This window comes from Syngnathus typhle, unplaced genomic scaffold (genome assembly GCF_033458585.1).
Source record: "Syngnathus typhle isolate RoL2023-S1 ecotype Sweden unplaced genomic scaffold, RoL_Styp_1.0 HiC_scaffold_35, whole genome shotgun sequence".
NCBI lineage: Eukaryota > Metazoa > Chordata > Actinopteri > Syngnathiformes > Syngnathidae > Syngnathus > Syngnathus typhle.
The window spans coordinates 166,930-191,610 of NW_026871941.1; positions in this window are offsets into that span (position 1 = coordinate 166,930).

Genomic DNA, 24,681 nt, shown 5'->3' on the forward strand with positions numbered 1-24,681 from the left:
CGCTCTCGGGTGCTTTAGAGTGCCGAGTTATTCACTGCGCACGAAGAAATGACCACCTCCAACGTTTGGTTTATGTTTTATAAGCATTTTTAATTTTATTGCTTAAATCGCATTTTCTCGGCGAGCTGAGCGCTTTTTCTGAATTGTGCCGCTCCCGTCACTCTGGTTAGGTTGGCATCGAAAAAAACGCTCTCGGGTGCTTTAGAGTGCCGAGTTTATCACTGCGCATTAAGAAATGACCACCTCCAACGTTTGGTTTATGTTTTATAAGCATTTTTAATTTTATTGCTTAAATCGCATTTTCTCGGCGAGCTGAGCACTTTTTCTGAATTGTCCCGCTCCCGTCACTCTGGTTAGGTTGGCATCGAAAAAAACGCTCTCGGGTGCTTTAGAGTGCCGAGTTTATTACTGCGCATTAAGAAATGACCACCTCCAACGTTTGGTTTATGTTTTATAAGCATTTTTAATTTTATTGCTTAAATCGCATTTTCTCGGCGAGCTGAGCACTTTTTCTGAATTGTGCCGCTCCCGTCACTCTGGTTAGGTTGGCATAAAAAAAAACGCTCTCGGGTGCTTTAGAGTGCCGAGTTTATCACTGCGCATGAAGAAATGACCACCTCCAACGTTTGGTTTATGTTTTATAAGCATTTTTAATTTTATTGTTTAAATCGCATTTTCTCGGCGAGCTGAGCGCTTTTTCTGAATTGTGCCGCTCCCGTCACTCTGGTTAGGTTGGCATCGAAAAAAACGCTCTCGGGTGCTTTAGAGTGCCGAGTTTATTACTGCGCATTAATAAATGACCACCTCCAACGTTTGGTTTATGTTTTATAAGCATTTTTAATTTTATTGCTTAAATCGCATTTTCTCGGCGAGCTGAGCACTTTTTCTGAATTGTGCCGCTCCCGTCACTCTGGTTAGGTTGGCATCGAAAAAAACGCTCTCGGGTGCTTTAGAGTGCCGAGTTTATCACTGCGCATGAAGAAATGACCACCTCCAACGTTTGGTTTATGTTTTATAAGCATTAAATCGCATTTTCTCGGCGAGCTGAGCGCTTTTTCTGAATTGTGCCGCTCCCGTCACTCTGGTTAGGTTGGCATCGAAAAAAACGCTCTCGGGTGCTTTAGAGTGCCGAGTTTATCACTGCGCATGAAGAAATGACCACCTCCAACGTTTGGTTTATGTTTTATAAGCATTTTTAATTTTATTGCTCAAATCGCATTTTCTCGGCGAGCTGAGCACTTTTTCTGAATTGTGCCGCTCCCGTCACTCTGGTTAGGTTGGCATCGAAAAAAACGCTCTCGGGTGCTTTAGAGTGCCGAGTTTATCACTGCGCATGAAGAAATGACCACCTCCAACGTTTGGTTTATGTTTTATAAGCATTTTTAATTTTATTGCTTAAATCGCATTTTCTCGGCGAGCTGAGCGCTTTTTATGAATTGTGCCTCTCCCGTCACTCTGGTTAGGTTGGCATCGAAAAAAACGCTCTCGGGTGCTTTAGAGTGCCGAGTTATTCACTGCGCATGAAGAAATGACCACTTCCAACGTTTGGTTTATGTTTTATAAGCAATTTTAATTTTATTGCTTAAATCGCATTTTCTCGGCGAGCTGAGCACTTTTTCTGAATTGTGCCGCTCCGTCACTCTGGTTAGGTTGGCATCGAAAAAAACGCTCTCGGGTGCTTTAGAGTGCCGAGTTTATTACTGCGCATTAAGAAATGACCACCTCCAACGTTTGGTTTATGTTTTATAAGCATTTTTAATTTTATTGCTTAAATCGCATTTTCTCGGCGAGCTGAGCACTTTTTCTGAATTGTGCCGCTCCCGTCACTCTGGTTAGGTTGGCATCGAAAAAAAACGCTCTCGGGTGCTTTAGAGTGCCGAGTTATTCACTGCGCATGAAGAAATGACCACCTCCAACGTTTGGTTTATGTTTTATAAGCATTTTTAATTTTATTGCTTAAATCGCATTTTCTCGGCGAGCTGAGCACTTTTTCTGAATTGTGCCGCTCCCGTCACTCTGGTTAGGTTGGCATCGAAAAAAACGCTCTCGGGTGCTTTAGAGTGCCGAGTTTATCACTGCGCATGAAGAAATGACCACCTCCAACGTTTGGTTTATGTTTTATAAGCATTTTTAAATTTATTGCTTAAATCGCATTTTCTCGGCGAGCTGAGCGCTTTTTCTGAATTGTGCCGCTCCCGTCACTCTGGTTAGGTTGGCATCGAAAAAAACGCTCTCGGGTGCTTTAGACTGCCGAGTTATTCACTGCGCATGAAGAAATGACCACCTCCAACGTTTGGTTTATGTTTAATAAGCATTTTTTATTTTATTGCTTAAATCGCATTTTCTCGGCGAGCTGAGCACTTTTTCTGAATTGTGCCGCTCCCGTCACTCTGGTTAGGTTGGCATCGAAAAAAACGCTCTCGGGTGCTTTAGAGTGCCGAGTTATTCACTGCGCATGAAGAAATGACCACCTCCAACGTTTGGTTTATGTTTTATAAGCATTTTTAATTTTATTGCTTAAATCGCATTTTCTCGGCGAGCTGAGCACTTTTTCTGAATTGTGCCGCTCCCGTCACTCTGGTTAGGTTGGCATCGAAAAAAACGCTCTCGGGTGCTTTAGAGTGCCGAGTTTATCACTGCGCATAAGAAATGACCACCTCCAACGTTTGGTTTATGTTTTATAAGCATTTTTAATTTAATTGCTTAAATCGCATTTTCTCGGCGAGCTGAGCGCTTTTTCTGAATTGTGCCGCTCCCGTCACTCTGGTTAGGTTGGCATCGAAAAAAACGCTCTCGGGTGCTTTAGAGTGCCGAGTTTATTACTGCGCATGAAGAAATGACCACCTCCAACGTTTGGTTTATGTTTTATAAGCATTTTTTATTTTATTGCTTAAATCGCATTTTCTCGGCGAGCTGAGCGCTTTTTCTGAATTGTGCCGCTCCCGTCACTCTGGTTAGGTTGGCATCGAAAAAAACGCTCTCGGGTGCTTTAGAGTGCCGAGTTATTCACTGCGCATGAAGAAATGACCACCTCCAACGTTTGGTTTATGTTTTATAAGCATTTTTAATTTTATTGCTTAAATCGCATTTTCTCGGCGAGCTGAGCACTTTTTCTGAATTGTGCCGCTCCCGTCACTCTGGTTAGGTTGGCATCGAAAAAAACGCTCTCGGGTGCTTTAGAGTGCCGAGTTTATCACTGCGCATAAGAAATGACCACCTCCAACGTTTGGTTTATGTTTTATAAGCATTTTTAATTTTATTGCTTAAATCGCATTTTCTCGGCGAGCTGAGCGCTTTTTCTGAATTGTGCCGCTCCCGTCACTCTGGTTAGGTTGGCATCGAAAAAAACGCTCTCGGGTGCTTTAGAGTGCCGAGTTATTCACTGCGCATGAAGAAATGACCACCTCCAACGTTTGGTTTATGTTTAATAAGCATTTTTAATTTTATTGCTTAAATCGCATTTTCTCGGCGAGCTGAGCGCTTTTTCTGAATTGTGCCGCTCCCGTCACTCTGGTTAGGTTGGCATCGAAAAAAACGCTCTCGGGTGCTTTAGAGTGCCGAGTTATTCACTGCGCATGAAGAAATGACCACCTCCAACGTTTGGTTTATGTTTAATAAGCATTTTTAATTTTATTGCTTAAATCGCATTTTCTCGGCGAGCTGAGCACTTTTTCTGAATTGTGCCGCTCCCGTCACTCTGGTTAGGTTGGCATCGAAAAAAACGCTGTCGGGTGCTTTAGAGTGCCGAGTTTATTACTGCGCATTAAGAAATGACCACCTCCAACGTTTGGTTTATGTTTTATAAGCATTTTTAATTTTATTGCTTAAATCGCATTTTCTCGGCGAGCTGAGCGCTTTTTCTGAATTGTGCCGCTCCCGTCACTCTGGTTAGGTTGGCATCGAAAAAAACGCTCTCGGGTGCTTTAGAGTGCCGAGTTATTCACTGCGCACGAAGAAATGACCACCTCCAACGTTTGGTTTATGTTTTATAAGCATTTTTAATTTTATTGCTTAAATCGCATTTTCTCGGCGAGCTGAGCGCTTTTTCTGAATTGTGCCGCTCCCGTCACTCTGGTTAGGTTGGCATCGAAAAAAACGCTCTCGGGTGCTTTAGAGTGCCGAGTTTATCACTGCGCATTAAGAAATGACCACCTCCAACGTTTGGTTTATGTTTTATAAGCATTTTTAATTTTATTGCTTAAATCGCATTTTCTCGGCGAGCTGAGCACTTTTTCTGAATTGTCCCGCTCCCGTCACTCTGGTTAGGTTGGCATCGAAAAAAACGCTCTCGGGTGCTTTAGAGTGCCGAGTTTATTACTGCGCATTAAGAAATGACCACCTCCAACGTTTGGTTTATGTTTTATAAGCATTTTTAATTTTATTGCTTAAATCGCATTTTCTCGGCGAGCTGAGCACTTTTTCTGAATTGTGCCGCTCCCGTCACTCTGGTTAGGTTGGCATAAAAAAAAACGCTCTCGGGTGCTTTAGAGTGCCGAGTTTATCACTGCGCATGAAGAAATGACCACCTCCAACGTTTGGTTTATGTTTTATAAGCATTTTTAATTTTATTGTTTAAATCGCATTTTCTCGGCGAGCTGAGCGCTTTTTCTGAATTGTGCCGCTCCCGTCACTCTGGTTAGGTTGGCATCGAAAAAAACGCTCTCGGGTGCTTTAGAGTGCCGAGTTTATTACTGCGCATTAATAAATGACCACCTCCAACGTTTGGTTTATGTTTTATAAGCATTTTTAATTTTATTGCTTAAATCGCATTTTCTCGGCGAGCTGAGCACTTTTTCTGAATTGTGCCGCTCCCGTCACTCTGGTTAGGTTGGCATCGAAAAAAACGCTCTCGGGTGCTTTAGAGTGCCGAGTTTATCACTGCGCATGAAGAAATGACCACCTCCAACGTTTGGTTTATGTTTTATAAGCATTTTTAATTTTATTGCTTAAATCGCATTTTCTCGGCGAGCTGAGCGCTTTTTCTGAATGGTGCCGCTCCCGTCACTCTGGTTAGGTTGGCATCGAAAAAAATGCTCTCGGGTGCTTTAGAGTGCCGAGTTTATTACTGTGCATTAAGAAATGACCACCTCCAACGTTTGGTTTATGTTTTATAAGCATTTTTAATTTTATTGCTTAAATCGCATTTTCTCGGCGAGCTGAGCGCTTTTTCTGAATTGTGCCGCTCCCGTCACTCTGGTTAGGTTGGCATCGAAAAAAACGCTATCGGGTGCTTTAGAGTGCCGAGTTATTCACTGCGCATGAAGAAATGACCACCTCCAACGTTTGGTTTATGTTTAATAAGCATTTTTAATTTTATTGCTTAAATCGCATTTTCTCGGCGAGCTGAGCACTTTTTCTGAATTGTGCCGCTCCCGTCACTCTGGTTAGGTTGGCATCGAAAAAAACGCTCTCGGGTGCTTTAGAGTGCCGAGTTTATTACTGCGCATTAAGAAATGACCACCTCCAACGTTTGGTTTATGTTTTATAAGCATTTTTAATTTTATTGCTTAAATCGCATTTTCTCGGCGAGCTGAGCACTTTTTCTGAATTGTGCCGCTCCCGTCACTCTGGTTAGGTTGGCATCGAAAAAAACGCTCTCGGGTGCTTTAGAGTGCCGAGTTTATTACTGCGCATTAAGAAATGACCACCTCCAACGTTTGGTTTATGTTTTATAAGCATTTTTAATTTTATTGCTTAAATCGCATTTTCTCGGCGAGCTGAGCACTTTTTCTGAATTGTGCCGCTCCCGTCACTCTGGTTAGGTTGGCATCGAAAAAAACGCTCTCGGGTGCTTTAGAGTGCCGAGTTATTCACTGCGATGAAGAAATGACCACCTCCAACGTTTGGTTTATGTTTAATAAGCATTTTTAATTTTATTGCTTGAATCGCATTTTCTCGGCGAGCTGAGCACTTTTTCTGAATTGTGCCGCTCCCGTCACTCTGGTTAGGTTGGCATCGAAAAAAACGCTCTCGGGTGCTTTAGAGTGCCGAGTTTATCACTGCGCATGAAGAAATGACCACCTCCAACGTTTGGTTTATGTTTTATAAGCATTAAATCGCATTTTCTCGGCGAGCTGAGCGCTTTTTCTGAATTGTGCCGCTCCCGTCACTCTGGTTAGGTTGGCATCGAAAAAAACGCTCTCGGGTGCTTTAGAGTGCCGAGTTTATCACTGCGCATGAAGAAATGACCACCTCCAACGTTTGGTTTATGTTTTATAAGCATTTTTAATTTTATTGCTCAAATCGCATTTTCTCGGCGAGCTGAGCACTTTTTCTGAATTGTGCCGCTCCCGTCACTCTGGTTAGGTTGGCATCGAAAAAAACGCTCTCGGGTGCTTTAGAGTGCCGAGTTTATCACTGCGCATGAAGAAATGACCACCTCCAACGTTTGGTTTATGTTTTATAAGCATTTTTAATTTTATTGCTTAAATCGCATTTTCTCGGCGAGCTGAGCGCTTTTTATGAATTGTGCCTCTCCCGTCACTCTGGTTAGGTTGGCATCGAAAAAAACGCTCTCGGGTGCTTTAGAGTGCCGAGTTATTCACTGCGCATGAAGAAATGACCACTTCCAACGTTTGGTTTATGTTTTATAAGCAATTTTAATTTTATTGCTTAAATCGCATTTTCTCGGCGAGCTGAGCACTTTTTCTGAATTGTGCCGCTCCGTCACTCTGGTTAGGTTGGCATCGAAAAAAACGCTCTCGGGTGCTTTAGAGTGCCGAGTTTATTACTGCGCATTAAGAAATGACCACCTCCAACGTTTGGTTTATGTTTTATAAGCATTTTTAATTTTATTGCTTAAATCGCATTTTCTCGGCGAGCTGAGCACTTTTTCTGAATTGTGCCGCTCCCGTCACTCTGGTTAGGTTGGCATCGAAAAAAAACGCTCTCGGGTGCTTTAGAGTGCCGAGTTATTCACTGCGCATGAAGAAATGACCACCTCCAACGTTTGGTTTATGTTTTATAAGCATTTTTAATTTTATTGCTTAAATCGCATTTTCTCGGCGAGCTGAGCACTTTTTCTGAATTGTGTCGCTCCCGTCACTCTGGTTAGGTTGGCATCGAAAAAAACGCTCTCGGGTGCTTTAGAGTGCCGAGTTTATCACTGCGCATGAAGAAATGACCACCTCCAACGTTTGGTTTATGTTTTATAAGCATTTTTAATTTTATTGCTTAAATCGCATTTTCTCGGCGAGCTGAGCGCTTTTTCTGAATTGTGCCGCTCCCGTCACTCTGGTTAGGTTGGCATCGAAAAAAACGCTCTCGGGTGCTTTAGAGTGCCGAGTTATTCACTGCGCATGAAGAAATGACCACCTCCAACGTTTGGTTTATGTTTAATAAGCATTTTTAATTTTATTGCTTAAATCGCATTTTCTCGGCGAGCTGAGCACTTTTTCTGAATTGTGCCGCTCCCGTCACTCTGGTTAGGTTGGCATCGAAAAAAACGCTCTCGGGTGCTTTAGAGTGCCGAGTTTATTACTGCGCATTAAGAAATGACCACCTCCAACGTTTGGTTTATGTTTTATAAGCATTTTTAATTTTATTGCTTAAATCGCATTTTCTCGGCGAGCTGAGCACTTTTTCTGAATTGTGCCGCTCCCGTCACTCTGGTTAGGTTGGCATCGAAAAAAACGCTCTCGGGTGCTTTAGAGTGCCGAGTTATTCACTGCGCACGAAGAAATGACCACCTCCAACGTTTGGTTTATGTTTTATAAGCATTTTTAATTTTATTGCTTAAATCGCATTTTCTCGGCGAGCTGAGCGCTTTTTCTGAATTGTGCCGCTCCCGTCACTCTGGTTAGGTTGGCATCGAAAAAAACGCTCTCGGGTGCTTTAGAGTGCCGAGTTTATTACTGCGCATTAAGAAATGACCACCTCCAACGTTTGGTTTATGTTTTATAAGCATTTTTAATTTTATTGCTTAAATCGCATTTTCTCGGCGAGCTGAGCACTTTTTCTGAATTGTGCCGCTCCCGTCACTCTGGTTAGGTTGGCATCGAAAAAAACGCTCTCGGGTGCTTTAGAGTGCCGAGTTTATTACTGCGCATTAAGAAATGACTACCTCCAACGTTTGGTTTATGTTTTATAAGCATTTTTAATTTTATTGCTTAAATCGCATTTTCTCGGCGAGCTGAGCACTTTTTCTGAATTGTGCCGCTCCCGTCACTCTGGTTAGGTTGGCATCGAAAAAAACGCTCTCGGGTGCTTTAGAGTGCCGAGTTATTCACTGCGCACGAAGAAATGACCACCTCCAACGTTTGGTTTATGTTTTATAAGCATTTTTAATTTTATTGCTTAAATCGCATTTTCTCGGCGAGCTGAGCGCTTTTTCTGAATTGTGCCGCTCCCGTCACTCTGGTTAGGTTGGCATCGAAAAAAACGCTCTCGGGTGCTTTAGAGTGCCGAGTTTATTACTGCGCATTAAGAAATGACCACCTCCAACGTTTGGTTTATGTTTTATAAGCATTTTTAATTTTATTGCTTAAATCGCATTTTCTCGGCGAGCTGAGCACTTTTTCTGAATTGTGCCGCTCCCGTCACTCTGGTTAGGTTGGCATCGAAAAAAACGCTCTCGGGTGCTTTAGAGTGCCGAGTTTATTACTGCGCATTAAGAAATGACTACCTCCAACGTTTGGTTTATGTTTTATAAGCATTTTTAATTTTATTGCTTAAATCGCATTTTCTCGGCGAGCTGAGCGCTTTTTCTGAATTGTGCCGCTCCCGTCACTCTGGTTAGGTTGGCATCGAAAAAAACGCTCTCGGGTGCTTTAGAGTGCCGAGTTTATTACTGCGCATTAAGAAATGACCACCTCCAACGTTTGGTTTATGTTTTATAAGCATTTTTTAATTTTATTGCTTAAATCGCATTTTCTCGGCGAGCTGAGCACTTTTTCTGAATTGTGCCGCTTCCGTCACTCTGGTTAGGTTGGCATCGAAAAAAACGCTCTCGGGTGCTTTAGAGTGCCGAGTTTATTACTGCGCATTAAGAAATGACCACCTCCAACGTTTGGTTTATGTTTTATAAGCATTTTTAATTTTATTGCTTAAATCGCATTTTCTCGGCGAGCTGAGCACTTTTTCTGAATTGTGCCGCTCCCGTCACTCTGGTTAGGTTGGCATCGAAAAAAACGCTCTCGGGTGCTTTAGAGTGCCTAGTTTATCACTGCGCATGAAGAAATGACCACCTCCAACGTTTGGTTTATGTTTTATAAGCATTTTTAATTTTATTGCTTAAATCGCATTTTCTCGGCGAGCTGAGCGCTTTTTCTGAATTGTGCCGCTCCCGTCACTCTGGTTAGGTTGGCATCGAAAAAAACGCTCTCGGGTGCTTTAGAGTGCCGAGTTTATTACTGCGCATTAAGAAATGACCACCTCCAACGTTTGGTTTATGTTTTATAAGCATTTTTAATTTTATTGCTTAAATCGCATTTTCTCGGCGAGCTGAGCACTTTTTCTGAATTGTGCCGCTCCCGTCACTCTGGTTAGGTTGGCATCGAAAAAAACGCTCTCGGGTGCTTTAGAGTGCCGAGTTATTCACTGCGCATGAAGAAATGACCACCTCCAACGTTTGGTTTATGTTTTATAAGCATTTTTAATTGTATTGCTTAAATCGCATTTTCTCGGCGAGCTGAGCACTTTTTCTGAATTGTGCCGCTCCCGTCACTCTGGTTAGGTTGGCATCGAAAAAAACGCTCTCGGGTGCTTTAGAGTGCCGAGTTATTCACTGCGATGAAGAAATGACCACCTCCAACGTTTGGTTTATGTTTAATAAGCATTTTTAATTTTATTGCTTGAATCGCATTTTCTCGGCGAGCTGAGCACTTTTTCTGAATTGTGCCGCTCCCGTCACTCTGGTTAGGTTGGCATCGAAAAAAACGCTCTCGGGTGCTTTAGAGTGCCGAGTTTATCACTGCGCATGAAGAAATGACCACCTCCAACGTTTGGTTTATGTTTTATAAGCATTTTTAATTTTATTGCTTAAATCGCATTTTCTCGGCGAGCTGAGCGCTTTTTCTGAATTGTGCCGCTCCCGTCACTCTGGTTAGGTTGGCATCGAAAAAAACGCTCTCGGGTGCTTTAGAGTGCCGAGTTTATCACTGCGCATGAAGAAATGACCACCTCCAACGTTTGGTTTATGTTTTATAAGCATTTTTAATTTTATTGCTTAAATCGCATTTTCTCGGCGAGCTGAGCACTTTTTCTGAATTGTGCCGCTCCCGTCACTCTGGTTAGGTTGGCATCGAAAAAAACGCTCTCGGGTGCTTTAGAGTGCCGAGTTTATCACTGCGCATGAAGAAATGACCACCTCCAACGTTTGGTTTATGTTTTATAAGCATTTTTAATTTTATTGCTTAAATCGCATTTTCTCGGCGAGCTGAGCGCTTTTTCTGAATTGTGCCTCTCCCGTCACTCTGGTTAGGTTGGCATCGAAAAAAACGCTCTCGGGTGCTTTAGAGTGCCGAGTTATTCACTGCGCATGAAGAAATGACCACCTCCAACGTTTGGTTTATGTTTAATAAGCATTTTTAATTTAAATTGCTTAAATCGCATTTTGTCGGCGAGCTGAGCACTTTTTCTGAATTCTGCCGCTCCCGTCACTCTGGTTAGGTTGGCATCGAAAAAAACGCTCTCGGGTGCTTTAGAGTGCCGAGTTTATTACTGCGCATTAAGAAATGACCACCTCCAACGTTTGGTTTATGTTTTATAAGCATTTTTAATTTTATTGCTTGAATCGCATTTTCTCGGCGAGCTGAGCGCTTTTTCTGAATTGTGCCGCTCCCGTCACTCTGGTTAGGTTGGCATCGAAAAAAACGCTCTCGGGTGCTTTAGAGTGCCGAGTTTATTACTGCGCATTAAGAAATGACCACCTCCAACGTTTGGTTTATGTTTTATAAGCATTTTTAATTTTATTGCTTAAATCGCATTTTCTCGGCGAGCTGAGCACTTTTTCTGAATTGTGCCGCTCCCGTCACTCTGGTTAGGTTGGCATCGAAAAAAACGCTCACGGGTGCTTTAGAGTGCCGAGTTTATTACTGCGCATTAAGAAATGACCACCTCCAACGTTTGGTTTATGTTTTATAAGCATTTTTAATTTTATTGCTTAAATCGCATTTTCTCGGCGAGCTGAGCACTTTTTCTGAATTGTGCCGCTCCCGTCACTCTGGTTAGGTTGGCATCGAAAAAAACGCTCTCGGGTGCTTTAGAGTGCCGAGTTATTCACTGCGCATGAAGAAATTACCACTTCCAACGTTTGGTTTATGTTTTATAAGCATTTTTAATTTTATTGCTTAAATCGCATTTTCTCGGCGAGCTGAGCACTTTTTCTGAATTGTGCCGCTCCCGTCACTCTGGTTAGGTTGGCATCGAAAAAAACGCTCTCGGGTGCTTTAGAGTGCCGAGTTTATTACTGCGCATGAAGAAATGACCACCTCCAACGTTTGGTTTATGTTTTATAAGCATTTTTTATTTTATTGCTTAAATCGCATTTTCTCGGCGAGCTGAGCACTTTTTCTGAATTGTGCCGCTCCCGTCACTCTGGTTAGGTTGGCATCGAAAAAACGCTCTCGGGTGCTTTAGAGTGCCGAGTTATTCACTGCGCATGAAGAAATGACCACCTCCAACGTTTGGTTTATGTTTTATAAGCATTTTTAATTTTATTGCTTAAATCGCATTTTCTCGGCGAGCTGAGCACTTTTTCTGAATTGTGCCGCTCCCGTCACTCTGGTTAGGTTGGCATCGAAAAAAACGCTCTCGGGTGCTTTAGAGTGCCGAGTTTATCACTGCGCATAAGAAATGACCACCTCCAACGTTTGGTTTATGTTTTATAAGCATTTTTAATTTTATTGCTTAAATCGCATTTTCTCGGCGAGCTGAGCGCTTTTTCTGAATTGTGCCGCTCCCGTCACTCTGGTTAGGTTGGCATCGAAAAAAACGCTCTCGGGTGCTTTAGAGTGCCGAGTTATTCACTGCGCATGAAGAAATGACCACCTCCAACGTTTGGTTTATGTTTAATAAGCATTTTTAATTTTATTGCTTAAATCGCATTTTCTCGGCGAGCTGAGCGCTTTTTCTGAATTGTGCCGCTCCCGTCACTCTGGTTAGGTTGGCATCGAAAAAAACGCTCTCGGGTGCTTTAGAGTGCCGAGTTATTCACTGCGCATGAAGAAATGACCACCTCCAACGTTTGGCTTATGTTTAATAAGCATTTTTAATTTTATTGCTTAAATCGCATTTTCTCGGCGAGCTGAGCACTTTTTCTGAATTGTGCCGCTCCCGTCACTCTGGTTAGGTTGGCATCGAAAAAAACGCTGTCGGGTGCTTTAGAGTGCCGAGTTTATTACTGCGCATTAAGAAATGACCACCTCCAACGTTTGGTTTATGTTTTATAAGCATTTTTAATTTTATTGCTTAAATCGCATTTTCTCGGCGAGCTGAGCGCTTTTTCTGAATTGTGCCGCTCCCGTCACTCTGGTTAGGTTGGCATCGAAAAAAACGCTCTCGGGTGCTTTAGAGTGCCGAGTTATTCACTGCGCACGAAGAAATGACCACCTCCAACGTTTGGTTTATGTTTTATAAGCATTTTTAATTTTATTGCTTAAATCGCATTTTCTCGGCGAGCTGAGCGCTTTTTCTGAATTGTGCCGCTCCCGTCACTCTGGTTAGGTTGGCATCGAAAAAAACGCTCTCGGGTGCTTTAGAGTGCCGAGTTTATCACTGCGCATGAAGAAATGACCACCTCCAACGTTTGGTTTATGTTTTATAAGCATTTTTAATTTTATTGCTTAAATCGCATTTTCTCGACGAGCTGAGCGCTTTTTCTGAATTGTGCCGCTCCCGTCACTCTGGTTAGGTTGGCATCGAAAAAAACGCTCTCGGGTGCTTTAGAGTGCCGAGTTATTCACTGCGCATGAAGAAATGACCACCTCCAATGTTTGGTTTATGTTTAATAAGCATTTTTAATTTTATTGCTTAAATCGCATTTTCTCGGCGAGCTGAGCGCTTTTTCTGAATTGTGCCGCTCCCGTCACTCTGGTTAGGTTGGCATCGAAAAAAACGCTCTCGGGTGCTTTAGAGTGCCAAGTTATTCACTGCGCATGAAGAAATGACCACCTCCAACGTTTGGTTTATGTTTAATAAGCATTTTTAATTTTATTGCTTAAATCGCATTTTCTCGGCGAGCTGAGCACTTTTTCTGAATTGTGCCGCTCCCGTCACTCTGGTTAGGTTGGCATCGAAAAAAACGCTCTCGGGTGCTTTAGAGTGCCGAGTTTATTACTGCGCATTAGGAAATGACCACCTCCAACGTTTGGTTTATGTTTTATAAGCATTTTTAATTTTATTGCTTAAATCGCATTTTCTCGGCGAGCTGAGCGCTTTTTCTGAATTGTGCCGCTCCCGTCACTCTGGTTAGGTTGGCATCGAAAAAAACGCTCTCGGGTGCTTTAGAGTGCCGAGTTTATTACTGCGCATTAAGAAATGACCACCTCCAACGTTTGGTTTATGTTTTATAAGCATTTTTAATTTTATTGCTTAAATCGCATTTTCTCGGCGAGCTGAGCACTTTTTCTGAATTGTGCCGCTCCCGTCACTCTGGTTAGGTTGGCATCGAAAAAAACGCTCTCGGGTGCTTTAGAGTGCCGAGTTTATTACTGCGCATTAAGAAATGACCACCTCCAACGTTTGGTTTATGTTTTATAAGCATTTTTAATTTTATTGCTTAAATCGCATTTTCTCGGCGAGCTGAGCACTTTTTCTGAATTGTGCCGCTCCCGTCACTCTGGTTAGGTTGGCATCGAAAAAAACGATATCGGGTGCTTTAGAGTGCCGAGTTATTCACTGCGCATGAAGAAATGACCACCTCCAACGTTTGGTTTATGTTTAATAAGCATTTTTAATTTTATTGCTTAAATCGCATTTTCTCGGCGAGCTGAGCACTTTTTCTGAATTGTGCCGCTCCCGTCACTCTGGTTAGGTTGGCATCGAAAAAAACGCTCTCGGGTGCTTTAGAGTGCCGAGTTTATTACTGCGCATTAAGAAATGACCACCTCCAACGTTTGGTTTATGTTTTATAAGCATTTTTAATTTTATTGCTTAAATCGCATTTTCTCGGCGAGCTGAGCACTTTTTCTGAATTGTGCCGCTCCCGTCACTCTGGTTAGGTTGGCATCGAAAAAAACGCTCTCGGGTGCTTTAGAGTGCCGAGTTATTCACTGCGCATGAAGAAATGACCACCTCCAACGTTTGGTTTATGTTTAATAAGCATTTTTAATTTTATTGCTTGAATCGCATTTTCTCGGCGAGCTGAGCACTTTTTCTGAATTGTGCCGCTCCCGTCACTCTGGTTAGGTTGGCATCGAAAAAAACGCTCTCGGGTGCTTTAGAATGCCGAGTTTATCACTGCGCATGAAGAAATGACCACCTCCAACGTTTGGTTTATGTTTTATAAGCATTTTTAATTTTATTGCTTAAATCGCATTTTCTCGGCGAGCTGAGCGCTTTTTCTGAATTGTGCCGCTCCCGTCACTCTGGTTAGGTTGGCATCGAAAAAAAACGCTCTCGGGTGCTTTAGAGTGCCGAGTTTATCACTGCGCATGAAGAAATGACCACCTCCAACGTTTGGTTTATGTTTTATAAGCATTTTTAATTTTATTGCTTAAATCGCATTTTCTCGGCGAGCTGAGCACTTTTTCTGAATTGTGCCGCTCCCGTCACTCTGGTTAGGTTGGCATAGAAAAAAACGCTCTCGGGTGCTTTAGAGTGCCGAGTTTATCACTGCGCATGAAGAAATGACCACCTCCAACGTTTGGTTTATGTTTTATAAGCATTTTTAATTTTATTGCTTAAATCGCATTTTCTCGGCGAGCTGAGCGCTTTTTCTGAATTGTGCCTCTCCCGTCACTCTGGTTAGGTTGGCATCGAAAAAAACGCTCTCGGGTGCTTTAGAGTGCCGAGTTATTCACTGCGCATGAAGAAATGACCACCTCCAACGTTTGGTTCGAGCTGAGCACTTTTTCTGAATTGTGCCGCTCCCGTCACTCTGGTTAGGTTGGCATCGAAAAAAACGCTCTCGGGTGCTTTAGAGTGCCGAGTTTATTACTGCGCATTAAGAAATGACCACCTCCAACGTTTGGTTTATGTTTTATAAGCATTTTTAATTTTATTGCTTAAATCGCATTTTCTCGGCGAGCTGAGCACTTTTTCTGAATTGTGCCGCTCCCGTCACTCTGGTTAGGTTGGCATCGAAAAAAACGCTCTCGGGTGCTTTAGAGTGCCGAGCTTATTACTGCGCATTAAGAAATGACCACCTCCAACGTTTGGTTTATGTTTTATAAGCATTTTTAATTTTATTGCTTAAATCGCATTTTCTCGGCGAGCTGAGCACTTTTTCTGAATTGTGCCGCTCCCGTCACTCTGGTTAGGTTGGCATCGAAAAAAACGCTATCGGGTGCTTTAGAGTGCCGAGTTATTCACCGCGCATGAAGAAATGACCACCTCCAACGTTTGGTTTATGTTTAATAAGCATTTTTAATTTTATTGCTTAAATCGCATTTTCTCGGCGAGCTGAGCACTTTTTCTGAATTGTGCCGCTCCCGTCACTCTGGTTAGGTTGGCATCGAAAAAAACGCTCTCGGGTGCTTTAGAGTGCCGAGTTTATTACTGCGCATTAAGAAATGACCACCTCCAACGTTTGGTTTATGTTTTATAAGCATTTTTAATTTTATTGCTTAAATCGCATTTTCTCGGCGAGCTGAGCACTTTTTCTGAATTGTGCCGCTCCCGTCACTCTGGTTAGGTTGGCATCGAAAAAAACGCTCTCGGGTGCTTTAGAGTGCCGAGTTTATTACTGCGCATTAAGAAATGACCACCTCCAACGTTTGGTTTATGTTTTATAAGCATTTTTAATTTTATTGCTTAAATCGCATTTTCTCGGCGAGCTGAGCACTTTTTCTGAATTGTGCCGCTCCCGTCACTCTGGTTATGTTGGCATCGAAAAAAACGCTCTCGGGTGCTTTAGAGTGCCGAGTTATTCACTGCGATGAAGAAATGACCACCTCCAACGTTTGGTTTATGTTTAATAAGCATTTTTAATTTTATTGCTTGAATCGCATTTTCTCGGCGAGCTGAGCACTTTTTCTGAATTGTGCCGCTCCCGTCACTCTGGTTAGGTTGGCATCGAAAAAAACGCTCTCGGGTGCTTTAGAGTGCCGAGTTTATCACTGCGCATGAAGAAATGACCACCTCCAACGTTTGGTTTATGTTTTATAAGCATTTTTAATTTTATTGCTTAAATCGCATTTTCTCGGCGAGCTGAGCGCTTTTTCTGAATTGTGCCGCTCCCGTCACTCTGGTTAGGTTGGCATCGAAAAAAAACGCTCTCGGGTGCTTTAGAGTGCCGAGTTTATCACTGCGCATGAAGAAATGACCACCTCCAACGTTTGGTTTATGTTTTATAAGCATTTTTAATTTTATTGCTTAAATCGCATTTTCTCGGCGAGCTGAGCACTTTTTCTGAATTGTGCCGCTCCCGTCACTCTGGTTAGGTTGGCATCGAAAAAAACGCTCTCGGGTGCTTTAGAGTGCCGAGTTTATCACTGCGCATGAAGAAATGACCACCTCCAACGTTTGGTTTATGTTTTATAAGCATTTTTAATTTTATTGGTTAAATCGCATTTTCTCGGCGAGCTGAGCGCTTTTTCTGAATTGTGCCTCTCCCGTCACTCTGGTTAGGTTGGCATCGAAAAAAACGCTCTCGGGTGCTTTAGAGTGCCGAGTTATTCACTGCGCATGAAGAAATGACCACCTCCAACGTTTGGTTCGAGCTGAGCACTTTTTCTGAATTGTGCCGCTCCCGTCACTCTGGTTAGGTTGGCATCGAAAAAAACGCTCTCGGGTGCTTTAGAGTGCCGAGTTTATTACTGCGCATTAAGAAATGACCACCTCCAACGTTTGGTTTATGTTTTATAAGCATTTTTAATTTTATTGCTTAAATCGCATTTTCTCGGCGAGCTGAGCGCTTTTTCTGAATTGTGCCGCTCCCGTCACTCTGGTTAGGTTGGCATCGAAAAAAACGCTCTCGGGTGCTTTAGAGTGCCGAGTTTATTACTGCGCATTAAGAAATGACCACCTCCAACGTTTGGTTTATGTTTTATAAGCATTTTTAATTTTATTGCTTAAATCGCATTTTCTCGGCGAGCTGAGCACTTTTTCTGAATTGTGCCGCTCCCGTCACTCTGGTTAGGTTGGCATCGAAAAAAACGCTCTCGGGTGCTTTAGAGTGCCGAGTTTATCACTGCGCATGAAGAAATGACCACCTCCAACGTTTGGTTTATGTTTTATAAGCATTTTTAATTTTATTGCTTAAATCGCATTTTCTCGGCGAGCTGAGCACTTTTTCTGAATTGTGCCGCTCCCGTCACTCTGGTTAGGTTGGCATCGAAAAAAACGCTCTCGGGTGCTTTAGAGTGCCGAGTTTATCACTGCGCATGAAGAAATGACCACCTCCAACGTTTGGTTTATGTTTTATAAGCATTTTTAATTTTATTGCTTAAATCGCATTTTCTCGGCGAGCTGAGCACTTTTTCTGAATTGTGCCGCTCCCATCACTCTGGTTAGGTTGGCATCGAAAAAAACGCTCTCGGGTGCTTTAGAGTGCCGAGTTTATTACTGCGCATTAAGAAATGACCACCTCCAACGTTTGGTTTATGTTTTATAAGCATTTTTAATTTTATTGCTTAAATCGCATTTTCTCGGCGAGCTGAGCACTTTTTCTGAATTGTGCCGCTCCCGTCACTCTGGTTAGGTTGGCATCGAAAAAAACGCTCTCGGGTGCTTTAGAGTGCCGAGTTATTCACTGCGCATGAAGAAATGACCACCTCCAACGTTTGGTTTATGTTTAATAAGCATTTTTAATTTTATTGCTTGAATCGCATTTTCTCGGCGAGCTGAGCACTTTTTCTGAATTGTGCGCTCCCGTCACTCTGGTTAGGTTGGCATCGAAAAAAACGCTCTCGTGTGCTTTAGAGTGCCGAGTTTATCACTGCGCATGAAGAAATGACCACCTCCAACGTTTGGTTTATGTTTTATAAGCATTTTTAATTTTATTGCTTAAATCGCATTTTCTCGGCGAGCTGAGCGCTTTTTCTGAATTGTGCCGCTCCCGTCACTCTGGTTAGGTTGGCATCGAAAAAAACGCTCTCGGGTGCTTTAGAGTGCCGTGTTTATCACTGCGCATGAAGAAATGACCACCTCCAACGTTTGGTTTATGTTTTATAAGCATTTTTAATTTTATTGCTTAAATCGCATTTTCTCGGCGAGCTGAGCACTTTTTCTGAATTGTGCCGCTCCCGTCACTCTGGTTAGGTTGGCATCGAAAAAAACGCTCTCGGGTGCTTTAGAGTGCCGAGTTTATCACTGCGCATGAAGAAATGACCACCTCCAACGTTTGGTTTATGTTTTATAAGCATTTTTAATTTTATTGCTTAAATCGCATTTTCTCGGCGAGCTGAGCGCTTTTTCTGAATTGTGCCTCTCCCGTCACTCTGGTTAGGTTGGCATCGAAAAAAACGCTCTCGGATGCTTTAGAGTGCCGAGTTATTCACTGCGCATGAAGAAATGACCACCTCCAACGTTTGGTTTATGTTTAATAAGCATTTTTAATTTAAATTGCTTAAATCGCATTTTGTCGGCGAGCTGAGCACTTTTTCTGAATTCTGCCGCTCCCGTCACTCTGGTTAGGTTGGCATCGAAAAAAACGCTCTCGGGTGCTTTAGAGTGCCGAGTTTATTACTGCGCATTAAGAAATGACCACCTCCAACGTTTGGTTTATGTTTTATAAGCATTTTTAATTTTATTGCTTAAATCGCATTTTCTCGGCGAGCTGAGCGCTTTTTCTGAATTGTGCCGCTCCCGTCACTCTGGTTAGGTTGGCATCGAAAAAAACGCTCTCGGGTGCTTTAGAGTGCCGAGTTTATTACTGCGCATTAAGAAATGACCACCTCCAACGTTTGGTTTATGTTTTATAAGCATTTTTAATTTTATTGCTTAAATCGCATTTTCTCGGCGAGCTGAGCACTTTTTCTGAATTGTGCCGCTCCCGTCACTCTGGTTAGGTTGGCATCGAAAAAAACGCTCACGGGTGCTTTAGAGTGCCGAGTTTATTACTGCGCATTAAGAAATGACCACCTCCAACGTTTGGTTTATGTTTTATAAGCATTTTTAATTTTATTGCTTAAATCGCATTTTCTCGGCGAGCTGAGCACTTTTTCTGAATTGTGCCGCTCCCGTCACTCTGGTTAGGTTGGCATCGAAAAAAACGCTCTCGGGTGCTTTAGAGTGCCGAGTTATTCACTGCGCATGAAGAAATGACCACTTCCAACGTTTGGTTTATGTTTTATAAGCATTTTTAATTTTATTGCTTAAATCGCATTTTCTCGGCGAGCTGAGCACTTTTTCTGAATTGTGCCGCTCCCGTCACTCTGGTTAGGTTGGCATCGAAAAAAACGCTCTCGGGTGCTTTAGAGTGCCGAGTTTATTACTGCGCATGAAGAAATGACCACCTCCAACGTTTGGTTTATGTTTTATAAGCATTTTTTATTTTATTGCTTAAATCGCATTTTCTCGGCGAGCTGAGCACTTTTTCTGAATTGTGCCGCTCCCGTCACTCTGGTTAGGTTGGCATCGAAAAAAACGCTCTCGGGTGCTTTAGAGTGCCGAGTTATTCACTGCGCATGAAGAAATGACCACCTCCAACGTTTGGTTTATGTTTTATAAGCATTTTTAATTTTATTGCTTAAATCGCATTTTCTCGGCGAGCTGAGCACTTTTTCTGAATTGTGCCGCTCCCGTCACTCTGGTTAGGTTGGCATCGAAAAAAACGCTCTCGGGTGCTTTAGAGTGCCGAGTTTATCACTGCGCATAAGAAATGACCACCTCCAACGTTTGGTTTATGTTTTATAAGCATTTTTAATTTTATTGCTTAAATCGCATTTTCTCGGCGAGCTGAGCGCTTTTTCTGAATTGTGCCGCTCCCGTCACTCTGGTTAGGTTGGCATCGAAAAAAACGCTCTCGGGTGCTTTAGAGTGCCGAGTTATTCACTGCGCATGAAGAAATGACCACCTCCAACGTTTGGTTTATGTTTAATAAGCATTTTTAATTTTATTGCTTAAATCGCATTTTCTCGGCGAGCTGAGCGCTTTTTCTGAATTGTGCCGCTCCCGTCACTCTGGTTAGGTTGGCATCGAAAAAAACGCTCTCGGGTGCTTTAGAGTGCCGAGTTATTCACTGCGCATGAAGAAATGACCACCTCCAACGTTTGGTTTATGTTTAATAAGCATTTTTAATTTTATTGCTTAAATCGCATTTTCTCGGCGAGCTGAGCACTTTTTCTGAATTGTGCCGCTCCCGTCACTCTGGTTAGGTTGGCATCGAAAAAAACGCTGTCGGGTGCTTTAGAGTGCCGAGTTTATTACTGCGCATTAAGAAATGACCACCTCCAACGTTTGGTTTATGTTTTATAAGCATTTTTAATTTTATTGCTTAAATCGCATTTTCTCGGCGAGCTGAGCGCTTTTTCTGAATTGTGCCGCTCCCGTCACTCTGGTTAGGTTGGCATCGAAAAAAACGCTCTCGGGTGCTTTAGAGTGCCGAGTTATTCACTGCGCACGAAGAAATGACCACCTCCAACGTTTGGTTTATGTTTTATAAGCATTTTTAATTTTATTGCTTAAATCGCATTTTCTCGGCGAGCTGAGCGCTTTTTCTGAATTGTGCCGCTTCCGTCACTCTGGTTAGGTTGGCATCGAAAAAAACGCTCTCGGGTGCTTTAGAGTGCCGAGTTATTCACTGCGCATGAAGAAATGACCACCTCCAACGTTTGGTTTATGTTTAATAAGCATTTTTAATTGTATTGCTTAAATCGCATTTTCTCGGCGAGCTGAGCACTTTTTCTGAATTGTGCCGCTCCCGTCACTCTGGTTAGGTTGGCATCGAAAAAAACGCTCTCGGGTGCTTTAGAGTGCCGAGTTTATTACTGCGCATTAGGAAATGACCACCTCCAACGTTTGGTTTATGTTTTATAAGCATTTTTAATTTTATTGCTTAAATCGCATTTTCTCGGCGAGCTGAGCGCTTTTTCTGAATTGTGCCGCTCCCGTCACTCTGGTTAGGTTGGCATCGAAAAAAACGCTCTCGGGTGCTTTAGAGTGCCGAGTTTATTACTGCGCATTAAGAAATGACCACCTCCAACGTTTGGTTTATGTTTTATAAGCATTTTTAATTTTATTGCTTAAATCGCATTTTCTCGGCGGGCTGAGCACTTTTTCTGAATTGTGCCGCTCCCGTCACTCTGGTTAGGTTGGCATCGAAAAAAACGCTCTCGGGTGCTTTAGAGTGCCGAGTTTATTACTGCGCATTAAGAAATGACCACCTCCAACGTTTGGTTTATGTTTTATAAGCATTTTTAATTTTATTGCTTAAATCGCATTTTCTCGGCGAGCTGAGCACTTTTTCTGAATTGTGCCGCTCCCGTCACTCTGGTTAGGTTGGCATCGAAAAAAACGCTATCGGGTGCTTTAGAGTGCCGAGTTATTCACTGCGCATGAAGAAATGACCACCTCCAACGTTTGGTTTATGTTTAATAAGCATTTTTAATTTTATTGCTTAAATCGCATTTTCTCGGCGAGCTGAGCGCTTTTTCTGAATTGTGCCGCTCCCGTCACTCTGGTTAGGTTGGCATCGAAAAAAACGCTCTCGGGTGCTTTAGAGTGCCGAGTTTATCACTGCTCATGAAGAAATGACCACCTCCAACGTTTGGTTTATGTTTTATAAGCATTTTTAATTTTATTGCTTAAATCGCATTTTCTCGGCGAGCTGAGCACTTTTTCTGAATTGTGCCGCTCCCGTCACTCTGGTTAGGTTGGCATCGAAAAAAACGCTCTCGGGTGCTTTAGAGTGCCGAGTTTATCACTGCGCATGAAGAAATGACCACCTCCAACGTTTGGTTTATGTTTTATAAGCATTTTTAATTTTATTGCTTAAATCGCATTTTCTCGGCGAGCTGAGCGCTTTTTCTGAATTGTGCCTCTCCCGTCACTCTGGTTAGGTTGGCATCGAAAAAAACGCTCTCGGGTGCTTTAGAGTGCCGAGTTATTCACTGCGCATGAAGAAATGACCACCTCCAACGTTTGGTTTATGTTTAATAAGCATTTTTAATTTAAATTGCTTAAATCGCATTTTCTCGGCGAGCTGAGCACTTTTTCTGAATTGTGCCGCTCCCGTCACTCTGGTTAGGTTGGCATCGAAAAAAACGCTCTCGGGTGCTTTAGAGTGCCGAGTTTATTACTGCGCATTAAGAAATGACCACCTCCAACGTTTGGTTTATGTTTTATAAGCATTTTTAATTTTATTGCTTAAATCGCATTTTCTCGGCGAGCTGAGCGCTTTTTCTGAATTGTGCCGCTCCCGTCACTCTGGTTAGGTTGGCATCGAAAAAAACGCTCTCGGGTGCTTTAGAGTGCCGAGTTTATTACTGCGCATTAGGAAATGACCACCTCCAACGTTTGGTTTATGTTTTATAAGCATTTTTAATTTTATTGCTTAAATCGCATTTTCTCGGCGAGCTGAGCGCTTTTTCTGAATTGTGCCGCTCCCGTCACTCTGGTTAGGTTGGCATCGAAAAAAACGCTCTCGGGTGCTTTAGAGTGCCGAGTTTATTACTGCGCATTAAGAAATGACCACCTCCAACGTTTGGTTTATGTTTTATAAGCATTTTTAATTTTATTGCTTAAATCGCATTTTCTCGGCGGGCTGAGCACTTTTTCTGAATTGTGCCGCTCCCGTCACTCTGGTTAGGTTGGCATCGAAAAAAACGCTCTCGGGTGCTTTAGAGTGCCGAGTTTATTACTGCGCATTAAGAAATGACCACCTCCAACGTTTGGTTTATGTTTTATAAGCATTTTTAATTTTATTGCTTAAATCGCATTTTCTCGGCGAGCTGAGCACTTTTTCTGAATTGTGCCGCTCCCGTCACTCTGGTTAGGTTGGCATCGAAAAAAACGCTATCGGGTGCTTTAGAGTGCCGAGTTATTCACTGCGCATGAAGAAATGACCACCTCCAACGTTTGGTTTATGTTTAATAAGCATTTTTAATTTTATTGCTTAAATCGCATTTTCTCGGCGAGCTGAGCGCTTTTTCTGAATTGTGCCGCTCCCGTCACTCTGGTTAGGTTGGCATCGAAAAAAACGCTCTCGGGTGCTTTAGAGTTCCGAGTTTATCACTGCTCATGAAGAAATGACCACCTCCAACGTTTGGTTTATGTTTTATAAGCATTTTTAATTTTATTGCTTAAATCGCATTTTCTCGGCGAGCTGAGCACTTTTTCTGAATTGTGCCGCTCCCGTCACTCTGGTTAGGTTGGCATCGAAAAAAACGCTCTCGGGTGCTTTAGAGTGCCGAGTTTATCACTGCGCATGAAGAAATGACCACCTCCAACGTTTGGTTTATGTTTTATAAGCATTTTTAATTTTATTGCTTAAATCGCATTTTCTCGGCGAGCTGAGCGCTTTTTCTGAATTGTGCCTCTCCCGTCACTCTGGTTAGGTTGGCATCGAAAAAAACGCTCTCGGGTGCTTTAGAGTGCCGAGTTATTCACTGCGCATGAAGAAATGACCACCTCCAACGTTTGGTTTATGTTTAATAAGCATTTTTAATTTAAATTGCTTAAATCGCATTTTCTCGGCGAGCTGAGCACTTTTTCTGAATTGTGCCGCTCCCGTCACTCTGGTTAGGTTGGCATCGAAAAAAACGCTCTCGGGTGCTTTAGAGTGCCGAGTTTATTACTGCGCATTAAGAAATGACCACCTCCAACGTTTGGTTTATGTTTTATAAGCATTTTTAATTTTATTGCTTAAATCGCATTTTCTCGGCGAGCTGAGCGCTTTTTCTGAATTGTGCCGCTCCCGTCACTCTGGTTAGGTTGGCATCGAAAAAAACGCTCTCGGGTGCTTTAGAGTGCCGAGTTTATTACTGCGCATTAAGAAATGACCACCTCCAACGTTTGGTTTATGTTTTATAAGCATTTTTAATTTTATTGCTTAAATCGCATTTTCTCGGCGAGCTGAGCACTTTTTCTGAATTGTGCCGCTCCCGTCACTCTGGTTAGGTTGGCATCGAAAAAAACGCTCTCGGGTGCTTTAGAGTGCCGAGTTTATCACTGCGCATAAGAAATGACCACCTCCAACGTTTGGTTTATGTTTTATAAGCATTTTTAATTTTATTGCTTAAATCGCATTTTCTCGGCGAGCTGAGCGCTTTTTCTGAATTGTGCCGCTCCCGTCACTCTGGTTAGGTTGGCATCGAAAAAAACGCTCTCGGGTGCTTTAGAGTGCCGAGTTATTCACTGCGCATGAAGAAATGACCACCTCCAACGTTTGATTTATGTTTAATAAGCATTTTTAATTTTATTGCTTAAATCGCATTTTCTCGGCGAGCTGAGCGCTTTTTCTGAATTGTGCCGCTCCCGTCACTCTGGTTAGGTTGGCATCGAAAAAAACGCTCTCGGGTGCTTTAGAGTGCCGAGTTATTCACTGCGCATGAAGAAATGACCACCTCCAACGTTTGGTTTATGTTTAATAAGCATTTTTAATTTTATTGCTTAAATCGCATTTTCTCGGCGAGCTGAGCA